The sequence below is a fragment of the Pongo pygmaeus genome, chromosome 10 (assembly GCF_028885625.2).
Source record: "Pongo pygmaeus isolate AG05252 chromosome 10, NHGRI_mPonPyg2-v2.0_pri, whole genome shotgun sequence".
Lineage (NCBI taxonomy): Eukaryota > Metazoa > Chordata > Mammalia > Primates > Hominidae > Pongo > Pongo pygmaeus.
The window spans coordinates 1,073,967-1,087,393 of NC_072383.2; the positions used below are offsets into that span (position 1 = coordinate 1,073,967).

Consider the following 13,427-nt stretch of genomic DNA (forward strand, 5'->3'; position numbering starts at 1 on the left):
TTACAAAGGTGTGCTTGTTAATGTTGGGGAACTCACTTTTCTAGTTAATTCAGTATCAGCTACATGCCTTTGCTTATGGGAGTAAGAAGTGGAGAGGGAGAAGCCATTAGAAGATACAGTTTTATATATATTTTCTCATCCAGCTCGATTTGTGTTTTGGTTCTATGTCTTTATTGTGGTATTTTTGTTTGACGGCAGATATCTCGAGTGATTCTCTCAATTCCTGAAAGTTATTATTTATTAAAAAAAGTTAATACTGATTTATGATTTTTTCACAAACTTCTACTGTTAGATGTCCCTTATTTTGTTTTAGTTAACAACAAGTTTATTGGAGATCATGTACCTACCTCTGTTTGATAAATTAGGAGTGACTTTGGGAAAAAGAGAAATATTACAAAAAATGTGCTTTCAGTGAGGAAATGATAAATTTTGTTTTTGAAAATGTTCTGTTCTTCCCTTATGGACAAGATTAGGATTGCTTTTATGAACTGTTTTTGTGCTGCCATACACATTTCTAAAAATACTCATTTTTCTTTTTTTTTTTTTTTTTTTGAGATGGAGTCTCGGTCTGTTGACCAGGCTGGAGTGCAGTGGCGCGATGCTCCGCCTCCCGAGTTCATGTCATTCTCCTATCTCAGCCTCCCGAGTGGCTGGGACTACAGGCACCCACCACCATGCCCAGCTAATTTTTTGTATTTTTAGTGGAGACGGGGTTTCACCATGTTAGCCAGGATGGTCTCCATCTCCTGACCTCGTGATCCGCCCACCTTGGCCTCCCAAAGTCCTGGGATTACAGGCGTGAGCCACCGCGCCCGGCTTAAAAATACTCATTTTTCTTTCCAGATTTGGAAAGTTAGTCTTTAACGTAGATCTTTTCCTTTGATTTTTCCATATATTAACAATACTTACTGAACCCTCTCCCCCTTTATTTTGCCAGTCTTTTCTACCTAATCGGCTTTCCTTCCTAATACTGAATTGCAGTGACACTTGCTTAATTTCGTATGTGGTGACTGTATAGGCCGAGAAAGTGAGCTAGTTCAGCCTTAATGTACACAGTGTACCATCTCTTACCAGTGGCTGGTGGCTTATGTACTTTCAGAGAATGTGGTATGCAAAGATCTGTTTAGCTTTGAAGTCAACCTGAGATAACTGCTCTGATCTTAAATGATCCTCAGATACTTGAATAGTCCTCTGTAGCAGTAATTCTTAAACTTGTTGGCCACAGGACCTCTGTGTATTGTAAAAATTAGTAAGGACCCCAAGCAGCTTTTGTTTATGTAGGTTATATCTACCAATATTTGTCATATTAGATACTAAAATAAAAAAAAATTAATACATTTAGAAACAATAAACCTAATAAATGTTATCATAAGTAACGTTTTAAAATGAAAAACAGATTTGCAAGGCTCTCTTTCTTTTTTTTTTCTTCTTTTTTTGAGACAGAGCCTTTGCACTGTTTCCTAGGCTGGAGTGCAGTGGCATGATCTTGGCTCACTGCAGCCTCCGCCTCCTGGGTTCAAGTGATTCTCCTGCCTCAGCCTCTCAAGTAGGTGGGACTACAGGCATCCACCACCATGCCTGGCTACTTTTTGTATTTTTAGTAGAGACAAGGTATTGCCATGTTGGCCGGACTGGTCTCAAACTCCTGACCTCAGGTGATCCACCTGCGTCAGCCTCCCAAAGTGCTGGGATTACAGGTGTGAGCCACCGCACCTGGCCTAGTTTTGCATGTCTCTTTAAGGAAAGGAGGACTACAAATCTAAATGCCTTATGTGGGTCTTCTGCCTCTGGTAAGAGGCTGCCACTAGAGTCCTCACTAGGTCACTCTTTAGCTACGATCTCTGTTATTTGTTCAGTATTGTAATAAAATATTATGACTTGTGACAGCAACATGGATTAACAAGTATCTGGCTTCTTGGTCAAGGGTTAGGAAGTTACACTGTTCTTTAGGAACAGTGAGTAATGTGAAAATACTCTGAGTAACGGTGAGGAATGGTAACTTTGTTGATTTGTTGTTGATAGCATGTATTTCTTGACCCTTAGAGAGGTTCTTTGGGTGGGCTGTCTTAAGGAAGCCCTTATATTGTAGTTGGCTAACCAACAGGCCCGCGCCATCACGCCCAGCTAATTTTTGTATTTTTAGTAGAGACGGGGTGTTGCCATGGTGGCCAGGCTGGTCTCAATCTCCAGACCTCAGGTGATCCACCCGCCTCGGCCTCCCAAAGTGCTGGCATTACAGGCGTGAGCCACTGCATCTGGCCTACCAGTACGCTCCTTTTTTTTTTCGAGACAGAGTCTGGCCCTGTCGCCCAGGCTGGAGTGTGCAGTGGCGCGATCTCGGCTCACTGCAAGCTCCACCTCCTGGGTTCACGCCATTCTCCTGCCTCAGCCTCCCGAGTAGCTGGGACTACAGGCGCCCACCACCACGCCCAGCTATTTTTTTGTATTTTTAGTAGAGACGGGGTTTCACCGTGTTAGCCAGGATGGTCTTGATCTCCTGACCTCGTGATCTGCCCGCCTCAGCTTCCCAAAGTGCTGGGATTACAGATGTGAGCCACCACGCCCGGCCTGTTTTTTTTTTTTTTTTTTTGAGATGGAGTCTAGCTGTGTTGCCCAGGCTGGAGTGCAGTGACATGATCTTGGCTCACTGTAACCTCCACCTCCCAGGTTCAACCAGTTCTCTTGCTTTAGCCTCCAGAGTAGCTGGGATTACAGGCACCTGCCACTATGCTCAGCTAATTTTGGAATTTTTAGTAGAGACAGGGTTTCACTATGCCAGGTCTCAAACTCCTGACCTCAAGTGATCCACCCACCTTGGCCTCCCAAAGTGCTGGGATTACAGGTGTGAGCCACCATGCTTGACCTAGTACTTTTAATTTTTTTTTTTTTTTTAAACACAGTTGCATTGTATTTATGTGATAAACCTACAGCATTTGTTGTATTTCAAAGAACATTTTTGGGAACTAAGTTTGTTTTATAGGACTTAAAATCTGAAAAATTGAGAGAATCATTCAAAAAATATTCTTTTGATTATCTTTCATGGATTTGATAACCTGCATAATAAGTAATTTCTTCTTTTCACGTGACTCCTCTTCATGGGCATAGGAACTTAAAGTAGGTGCTACATTCTTAGGAGAGAAGCATATTGTAGTGAGTGTTTCTAGCCTTTCCTATCTTGTAATTTTACGAGGGTCTATTTCTTATTTTTGTATGAAAACATGTTATCTATGGTACAGAGTATTTTCTTTTTCTTAATTTTTTTTTTTTTTTAGACAGAGCCTTGCTCTCTCGCCCAGGCTGGAGTGCAGTGGCACGATCTTGGCTCATTGCAACCTCTGCCTCCCGGGTTCAAGCGATTCTTCTACCTCAGCCTCCCGAGTAGCTGGGACTACAGACGCCTGCTACCACGCCTGGCTAATTTTTGTATTTTTTAGTAGAGACGGGGTTTCACCATATTGGTCAGGCTGGTCTCGAACTCCTGACCTTGTGATCTGCCTGCCTCGGCCTCCCAAAGTGCTGGGATTACACGCATGAGCCACTGCGCCTGGCCTGTACAGAGTATTTTCAAGAGATGAAGCAGGTAAAAGGTTATTTACTTAAATGGTAGCAGATAAATTTTTAGATTTCTCTTGGTATTTCTGATGAAAGATACTTATTTTAAAGGGACAGTGTATTGGGTCTCAATTGTTGGAAAGTTGTGGAAACATGGGCTGTTAGAATAACTGGGAGCAGAAGGTGTTTCTAGGATTTAGGGTGGAGAGGGCTTAAAGTTACCACATTCCCCTCACTGCTTAGGACAGGTCTGCATACTGAAAAGCTTTCCCTCATACCATATGATTTTCATATGTCTTGCTAGGAATTTGATAGCTAAAAAAAATCGGCTTATAGTCATTTGAGCCAAGATCCTGTAACTAAATAAATGTGTGTAAGTGCATTAGCATCGTTTGACTGAGGACGAAGTTGATAGAAGATTATACTTCATTTTGTTTGTAACTTTACCTAGAGCTTTTGCCATTTTGGAAAACCACTTCAACAGCAACATTGCATTGTTGCTAATGCTACTGTCTCTTTAGCCTCTGTTTGCATAGTCTTTTGGTGTAGTTGTGCCCTAGCATTTACATGCTAACATACATACTATTTTATTGTAAATTCTTTCTTTTCATTTTTCCTTCACACAGCATTATATAATTTTTTTTTGAAACCATATGTGGGAGTGGGCTTATTATCTGTGCATTTCAGGATAGTGAAGGGCATATTTACAAAATGTTTGTTATAAAATGGGAGAGTATTAAGTCTGATAAGCCTGAAATTCACTGGTGTAATAGATGGAACACTGAATCAGGAGATCTGCATTCTAGTTCTATCCTGGCTTTGCCAGGTGTGTAGCCATGGCAATATTTAAGCGTTTTGGATGCCAGTTTCCTCATCTTTAAAACCCAGAGAGTTGGACTAGGTGATCTTTAGCAAGTCTTTCTTCTGAAATTACTTGATTTTGTTTTTGTCAGTTATCCTAGTGGAATTCTCTAAGAGTCTGTTCACTTTGATCATAATGCCCAAATTCAAAACTGATTCATTTAACCAAGTTGAGTGCTTCTGGGAAGGAGAAATACGTGACTAATGAAGTTCTTTTCAAGATAGGTAGCAGAAAATCAGTGTTTACATCTAAAGGGCAAAGAGCCTTCATGTGAATTTCATCAGTTGACAAATGGGGATAATAATACTTGTTGTGATATTTAAGTGAGATTGAAGAAGATAATATTTATAAATTATGGACAAGACTACCTGACGTAATAGGTATGCAGTATAATAAAAGTTGAATTAAAATTAAGTCAAACATTTCTTAAATACAAAAACATTTTATAATATATTTTGAAGTATGAGATATGCCTTACATGATCTGCTACCAGAGGCAAACAGTAGCACGGGACCTATAAAACTTTTTTAGAAAGTGAGTCACAGTGGATAATAAGTTTCATTTGGATAACTAATCACTACCCGCCCAGCCTTAATATTCCTGTAGGAGTTATCAGGAACTTTGAATAGGGTAATTAGCTCTCAGGATTTTCAGTTACAGTCATATTCATTATTTAACATTTTTATTTCCACAATGAGTCGTCCATGAATTATGGAGTGCTTTCCCAAAAGGAATGTAGTATTGCTGGAAATAAATTTTTTATTGCTCTGTTTTCTTTCTGTGGTAAGGGGTCCCTGCTTGGTTAGTTGGGCCCAAAACTCTCCACAAATAATTTAAAATACGTGCTTTTGTATGAAGATGACTGAACCTTAACAAGGCAGTGGAGATTTATCTTAAATGGGCAACATAGAATGCTTATATTTTCTTATTCTGCTTATTTTAAATTACTAATTTTTGTACTGTGGTCCTGTACTGTGCTTTTTAAATTCTTACATGATAAGTGTATGTCACTAAAAGGTGTACTTTGCTCACAATATCCCTATTATTTACTCCACTGACATTAAAATTGTAGCATTACATCTGAGGTTCCCTTTGGTTTTTATGTATCATTTGTTGTTGTATCCTTTAAAAAATAGTGGAATAGATTTGTCAGTGAAAATGATGCTGTTATCAAATGCATCTCTGAGTACTTATGATAGAGAACTAGTGAAGGGGTTAATATCTATTGTAGATATAGATGCTAATATATCTAGACTATTATAGATGCTAGTAATAATTATTATAGAACATTTATAGATACCATCCTAGATGCTTTCATATACATGGCTTCTAATCCTTACTAACAGTTCTGTAAGTAAGCAATGTTGTCCTCATTTATAGGTGAGGAAATTGAAAATTAAGAGAGGAATTTGTTCAGGTTTCACATCTAGCAAGTGACAGATATTGGTCCGTCTGGCTACAAAGCCAAATGTCATTGTGTTTTTGACTAGGGACAGATGAATGAAGTGTACATACTTGTTTAAAATATTTATTGAAAAATTAATATTCAGTCATTTATTAAACGTAAAAGATGGCATTAAAATTCCTGTGTGTTTTTGTTGGAGGAGGAAATACAAGAATAGGTGTATCATAGGATCCAAAGGCTCCTGAGAAGGGGTTAACATTGAGAGAAGGGTAAAGAAAAGAGATAATAGGTGATCAGTTGAGAAGATGATACGTATAATTTGATTACTTTAAATAATCAGTCAACATCAGCAGGTGTAAATGACATACGTCAGTACTTTTCTTGTTTTGATTAGGCAGAAAGCAGTGGAGTAATGATTCCCAGACTTGCATTTCACACACTAGCAAAATAAAAAATAAATAACAAAAAAAAAGTGGGGGAGACTGGCATAGGATTGTCAGATAAAAACAAAAAATGATAAATGACTACATAGTATTACTGTTGTTTTATAAGGGGAAAGTCAATCTAACACCAAAGGAATTGTGCATCATTCCACAATAAGAGACAGTCCTTTCAAGAACATACAGATTTTAACTTTGTAGTGACAGTTTTATTAAGGCAACTTGGTCATGGACTGGCTTTGAGAAGCATTAGTTTATAATAGGGATCACCATATTATATCCAAATCCTTCCTACAGGAGTTGTACATCCTATAAGCAAAGAATGGCTTTTACGTTTTTAAATGATTAAAAAATTAATATATTGTGATATGTGAAAATTATATGAAATTCAAAATTCAGTGTGCATAAATAAAGTTTTATTGGGACACAGCTATGTTTATTTTTGTATTATGTATGGCTGCTTTCACACCAGTGGTAGATAGAGTAGTTGTGATAGAGTCTGTATGACTTACTAGACCTGAAATACAGTGTCTACTCTCTGGCCTTTTACAAAGTTTTTCAATAGTTTGTTTAGATAACAGAGTAAATAATAATAGCTAACACTTGTGTAGTGTTTACTAAGAAACAGGCCCTGTTTTATGTGCTCTATGTTATTAACCATCATAACAATTTTATGAGGTAGGTACTGTTAATTTTATTGAAGTGGAAACTGAGGCTGAGAGTAAGTTGCCCAAGGTCACATGGCTGTTAGGTGGCAGAGGCAGCCTTCCACCCAGATGGTACCACTCCATGGTACGTGCTTTATCACTGCGCTTGGCTGGCAGAGAAGGGAATCAGAGACTGGGATGTGACGCACCCTTCACATTTGCCTTAGTTGTTTTAGGAAAAGAGGAAAAGTAGCCTTATTCTATAGTTGCCCCAAGTGTTATCACTGAGTAGTTGAATGAGGAATTCAGCATTAATTACTTCATGATGCATGAACATTTGGTGTATTTTTATGTGACCCAGTGGATTTTCCCCAGAGGTCTGTTGATTGAAATGTCCTACTTATTGATGTCCTACTTATTGAACTTTTGAACAAATAAATCTGCTATTTCTGAACTATTGAGTTCATTTTTGGTATAATTAGAATAATAAATTACACTATTAACTTGGTGGAGGGTAACTGTTTCTCTATCATAAATATTTATTGTGTTGTTCTTAAGGAGCATGAGGCATAACCCCCCCGTCATTGATTTAATTTAAAAATAAAACATTTATTGACACATACAGAAATATTTTAATTAAAAATTGTTAAATGGCTTTTTTTGGGGGGTAGAATATATATGTCTATATATATGTATATATGTCTACATATATTCTACCCAAAAAAAAAAAAAAAGCCATTGTATGCCAAAGCCTGAAAGAAGAATTACATTACTAGTAGTTGGATTTTTGGCTGAATCTATTCAAGGGGAAATCACTATTTTCGTTTTAGAGATGGCTTTGGGTGGAGGAGGTAAGGTTTCAAAAACTGGTTGAATGAAAGAATATTGACAAGTAAGTGAATAAACTAGAATTAGTGTGACCACTTCTGATTTCACGAATAATGTGTTTATGAACAGTGTCCCTACATTGTAATGGCAGTATAAAATGCTGATTTAAATAAATAGAAGTTTAGTGGCTATACTTTTTCTTAGTTAAACCTCACTATATTCTGGATTTAAAAATGACAGTAACTAATGTTAGTTTTGTGCTCCTCTGAAGGTTAGAAACCTGTTATATATGTCTAAAATGGGTTTTAATGGGTTTAAGACCACAGAGAAGATAGGACTGACACTTTAGTAAGATTCCTTTTTTCAATCTATTTAATTGTTCTATGATTTTACCTTATTCAAGGTGATGGAGGGTGAATTAGGGTGGGTAAAGGGTAGGGGGAATTGAGACAGTGGTAAAGGTTGATTTTTGACTTGTAGTTCGCTTTCGTCTTTAAATTTTGGAAGTCGCCTTCTTTTGTTCATTTTGAAGTTTTGGGCAATGTTCTTAGGCTAGATGCAGATAATGCAGGTTACAACGGCCAGCGCTTCCCATACTAGAGGGCATTGAATTTCTCAAAGTGTTGACTTGTTTCTGATTTTTTTGCATTTGTTTGGTTTCTATTTGCTGCTATATTGTTGCTCTTCCCAGTATGAGATAGGGTTATGGTATTAGTAGAATTACAGTGTTAGTGGTTTTTCTTCCTCTTCCCATTCCATCCATAACCTTGACGCTAATAATTTTGAAACCTATCGTTCATTACAAGGGTTAAAATCTAAAATGTGACGGTGCAGGTTGAGGTGGCATGTTACAGCTCCTGCCACCTCTTTTTCTTGTGACAGATGGCTTCCCCTCCTGGTTGTAATCCACTGCTGATTTTTTTCAAAGAATGAATACCATGTGTTCCCCATTTTGGCTCTGGTTGTGTTCTGCCCACTCATTGGCTTCAGAGGAACTTGAAATAGGATGTACTTGCTGCTGGCATTTATGGCAGGAAGTGGATACAATTGCGATACTTTGTGCCAAGTGTTCATTTATTAGAAAAATTGTGCTTCCTAAAATTAAACATTATTTCTCTGTCACATCAAGGGCAAAGCTAAATTTTATTACTTTTTAGAATATGCTTTTCCCTTAATGTTGTATTATAAAAATTTTTTGGTGGCAAATTTATTACAAAATAGATTTTTAAATCTGAATTTCACATACTCAAAGATTTATAGTCTGTGCAAGACATTGAATGAGTAGCTCTAATTGCACTAGTATAATATAATTATGAAAGGGATCTGTATCACAGAGACTTCTGTATCACAGAAACAGTTGGAATTGTGATGTGTGGTATTGAACTTGTGATTGCATATGCTTTGTGGTACCTATAGACAGTAGTATTTGTCTATTTTAACTCTCTTGCTTTGGATCTCCCCTTGAGTAGATTCAGCTAAATAATTTATAAATTTCACCATCTTAGGCCTTGTTGAAAATTATAAGTATCTGAGACAGCTTAATTTCATAAAGCTACTGTGCATATTTGGAGGTATGGTGTTTGGTTTTTAAAAAAACCTGGGAGGCCAGAGTAAGCAAATTTTTTTAATGTTTTTGTCAAGAAATACCCCAAGATAAATGTAAACAAATATTTGCACATTACCCTCATTGATACTGGAATTTGACATTTCTGTCCTTAGATGTCACTGTTCTGTCAGCGTCTCCTGTACTTGCCTGAGTGAATAGTGCAGGATTGGCAAAAATGTTGCCTGCTCATGGCAGATCATCTCTAAATCTCTCTTGACAACATCTCTAGCTGAACCCAGGTCAGTGGTTCTCAACCTTGGCTGCGTATTGGTATCACCGAGAAACTTAAAAAGCAAACAAACCAAAACCCGATGCCTGAGTCTCACCCAAACCCTCAGCTAATTTGATTTGATTGGGCTTGGGGGTGGTCTTGCTGGGAGATTTTAAAAATCTCCGCAGGTGATTCTAAGGTGAGATCAAGGTTGGTTGAGAACCTCTGGCGACTGCAGATGGGTAAGAGCTGGTGGTATGAACTGAAATGTATTTGCCATCCTCAGTCTGGTGAGGGCATTTTCTAACCATGCCACAATATATAAACAATTTGCAATTTGAATGGATAGAGGTTGGTTATCATTGGAATTTGAGAGGACAAATGACAAGTAACATGGGATGATTTACCAGTGTTTTGTGACCTTTTTTTTTTTTAAGATGGAGTCTCACTGTTGTTGCCCAGGCTGGAGTGCAATGGTGCGATCTCAGCTCACTGCAACCTCCACCTCCCGGGTTCAAGCGATTCTCCTGTCTCAGTCTCCTGATTTACAGGCGCGTGCCACCATGCCTGGCTAATTTTGTGTTTTTAGTAGAGACAGGGTTTTACCATGTTGGCCAGGCTGGTCTCAAACTCCTGACCTCAGGTGATCTGCCCGCCTCGGCCTCCCAAAGTGCTGGGATTACAGACATGAGCCACTGTACCCAGCCAATGACATTTTAAAAGAATTGCCTTCAGAGGGTAGCTGGAAAAGCAAATGGATGTGGGTCAAGAGGTTGTCCCACAGCCTCCTGGGGTGGGGATACCCACTCTGTGATGATGTTAAGGAGAATGAAAGGGGTGAGAAGAGAGCAAAATGATAAGCCCTGGATTTTGGGACTTGGTCAAAAAAGAAAGGATGGAACAGGACTTCAGGATAAAACTCTACTTCTTCCTGACCCAGGAGGTGTGAGACAGGGAAGTGGTGGCAGCAAACAGCATAGAATGAGAGGTTCCCTTTTACACCCAAACTTGTTCTTTGCTTAGTGGCAGAAGGCTCAAATTTTTCTTTATTAGAGCATTTTCTTTATGACAGCACTATGAGCTTTACATATGTGAATCACTTGTGAGCACTTGTTAAAAATTAAAATTTCTGGACCCCCTCCCAAAATTTCTGGTTTAGGACTGCTGGGGGAGGGCTCAGGAATCTATATTTGTGAAGGTTAACTGAACCTTTTTTGTTTGCTTACCATCTATTCAATGTTTTCCCTATTCTTTGTTCTATTTATTTAGTAATTAAAAAAATTAACTCATTTTAAAAAACTGAATCTTATTTTAAAATGTAACTGTCACTACTACACGTGGAAAACATTTGCCAAAAAATAAAAAATGAAAGTGTAAATACATAACTATTAAGAAAAAGGTCAGGCCAAGCACTTTGGGAGGCTGAGGTGGGTTGATCACGAGGTCAAGGGATTGAGACCATCCTGGTCAACGTGGTGAAACCCCATCTCTACAAAAAAATGCAAAAATTAGCTGAGCGTGGTGGCGCGTTCCTGTAATCCCAGCTACTAGAGAGGGTGAGGCAGGAGAATCGCTTGAACCCGGGAGGCGGAGGTTGCAGTGAGCCAAGATTGTGCCACTGCACTCCAGCCTGGCAACAGAGTGAGACTCCATCCCCCCCCAAAAAAAGTCATATATGTACCACTCTGAAGATTATTTTTAATATCATTTTGGGAACTATACTTCTAGCGATTCTGATACAGATAGTTTTGTCATCATACTTGGAGAAATACTGAACTAGAGACAAAAAGTTTCACTTAGATTGCATCATTTTCAGCTACTGTTGCACACTTGGAATCTGGGGCACTTTTAAAATACTTTTGGTCAGCCCCCATCCCCCGATTTAATTGGTGTGGGCTACATCCTGGACATCAGGATTTTTAAAACACTCTCCTAAGGTAATCGTAATGTATATTCTGGGTTGAGGATTTAGAGGTTAAAAAGCGTATAATGCAGTTAGACTAAGAAGCATAAATTCATGAATACCAAAATAAATTTATCTGGGTGTAATTAGAAATAAAGAAGACTGGCTGGGCATGGTGGCTTATGCCTGTAATCCCAGTGGTTTGGGAGGCTGAGGCAGGAGGATCGCTTGAGGCGAGGAGTTTGAGACCAGCAAGGGCTACATAGCAAGACCTCATCTCTACCAAAAAAAAAAAAAAAAAAAAAGGCAGAAGAAGAATTAGCCAGGTGCAGTGGTACATGCCTGTAAATCCCAGCTACTCAGGAGGCTAAGGTGGGAGGATTGCTGGAGCCCAGGAGGTTGAGGCTGCAGTGAGTCCTGATCCTGTCACTGCACTGCAGCCTGGGTGACAGAGCGAGACCCTGTCTCTTATAACAAGAATGAAAAACACCACAGTGACCACCTGGGGGATGTGGGCAGGGGGAGGGGAAAAGAAGGTGAATTAATAAAGCACTAAGGCACCTTGTCCTTCTGATCTCCTCTGCTCCTGCCTGCTTCTCTTGTTTTCTGTTCTTGATGAATAGCAAGATCTTTTAAATTGTCAGCTAGTCCCCGAACTTAAGTGTGCATCAGAATTAACCGGAAGGTTTGTTAAAACACAGATTGCTGGGACTCATCCTCAGAATTTCTGATCGAGTAGGTCTGGGGTGGAGCACAAGATTTAATTTCCCAGGTGATGCTTATGCTGCTGGTCAGGGAACCACACTTGAAACACTCATCTAGTTAACCAAGCTGAAAACTTTAGAACATTAGCCTGACATTTATTGTCTCTATGTATTTTATATATATCCAGTGAACTTTAAAAATAATTACGTAAACACAAACCTGTGTTTCCATCACCTAGAATTAGTAAATGTTAATGGGTGTGTGGATAAATATTAATTATGAATAAATATTCCCTTTTTGGTGATAATAAACTGCTGTATTTTATTTCACACTTTTGAGTACAAGGAATTAAAAAATACGACTTTTCTGGGCTTGAGATAAGTGCTCTTTAGGTTAAGCTGTAACACCGAAGAGAAAATAGTGCTCCATTAACTTGTTTCATCAGTCTTTTAGGCAACCAAATGAGATAAGCAAAGAAAAACAGTACAGTCTAGATTGTATACTCCATCTGAGAAAAAACATTAAAAAGTATTATGTATCTGAAAATGAAATTGTCGGACAGGCGCGCTGGCTCATGCCTATAATCCCAGCATTTTGGGAGGCAGAGGAGGGCGGATCACCTGAGGTCGGGAGTTCAAGATCAGCCTGGCCAACATGGTAAAACCCCGTCTCCACTAAAAATACAAAAATTAGCTGGACATGGTGGCAGATGCCTGCAATCCCAGCTACTCAGGAGGCTGAGGCAGGAGAATTGCTTGAACCCAGGAGGTGGAGGTTGCGGTGAGCCAAGATGGTGCCATTGCACTCCAGTCTGGGCAACAAGAGTGAAACTATGTCTCAAAAAAAAAAAAAAAAAATTGTCAGCTGCAATCATTTTATCCTGTTTTTCTGTTTGAATAGTTTATTTGAATAGTTCATAGGATTAATAAGTTGAATTTATTTCTATATCTAGAAACTTGGGAGAGGAAGGGTAAACTGTTATGTATGGTATAAAAAATTTAAAAGTGTTGTGAAAATATTATTTTCAATTCTAAAACACTTGTTCAATTCTAAAATGACTTGTTTCCCCTATGCTTGATATAGTTCAAGAGGGAAAAAGTATTAATGGGTATTATTTATTCAGCAAACATTGAGTTTATATTCAGGACTGTCAACTTGATTATGGAACAGTTCAAGTAGTTTTCATCAGTCTTGCCTAGCTTTTTATTATGCATTAAATATGTACTTCATTCAGGAAGAGATCACCCCAGCCAGGTTAGTTTTGTCAG

The 13,427-nt window shown here is 38.6% G+C and overlaps 1 protein-coding gene across 16 annotated transcripts in view; it reads left to right on the forward strand.

Moving 5' to 3' along the window:
* ERC1 (ELKS/RAB6-interacting/CAST family member 1) overlaps positions 1–13,427 on the forward strand; it is a 511,134-nt gene that overhangs the window by 53,682 nt on the left and 444,025 nt on the right. The window lies entirely within an intron of this gene.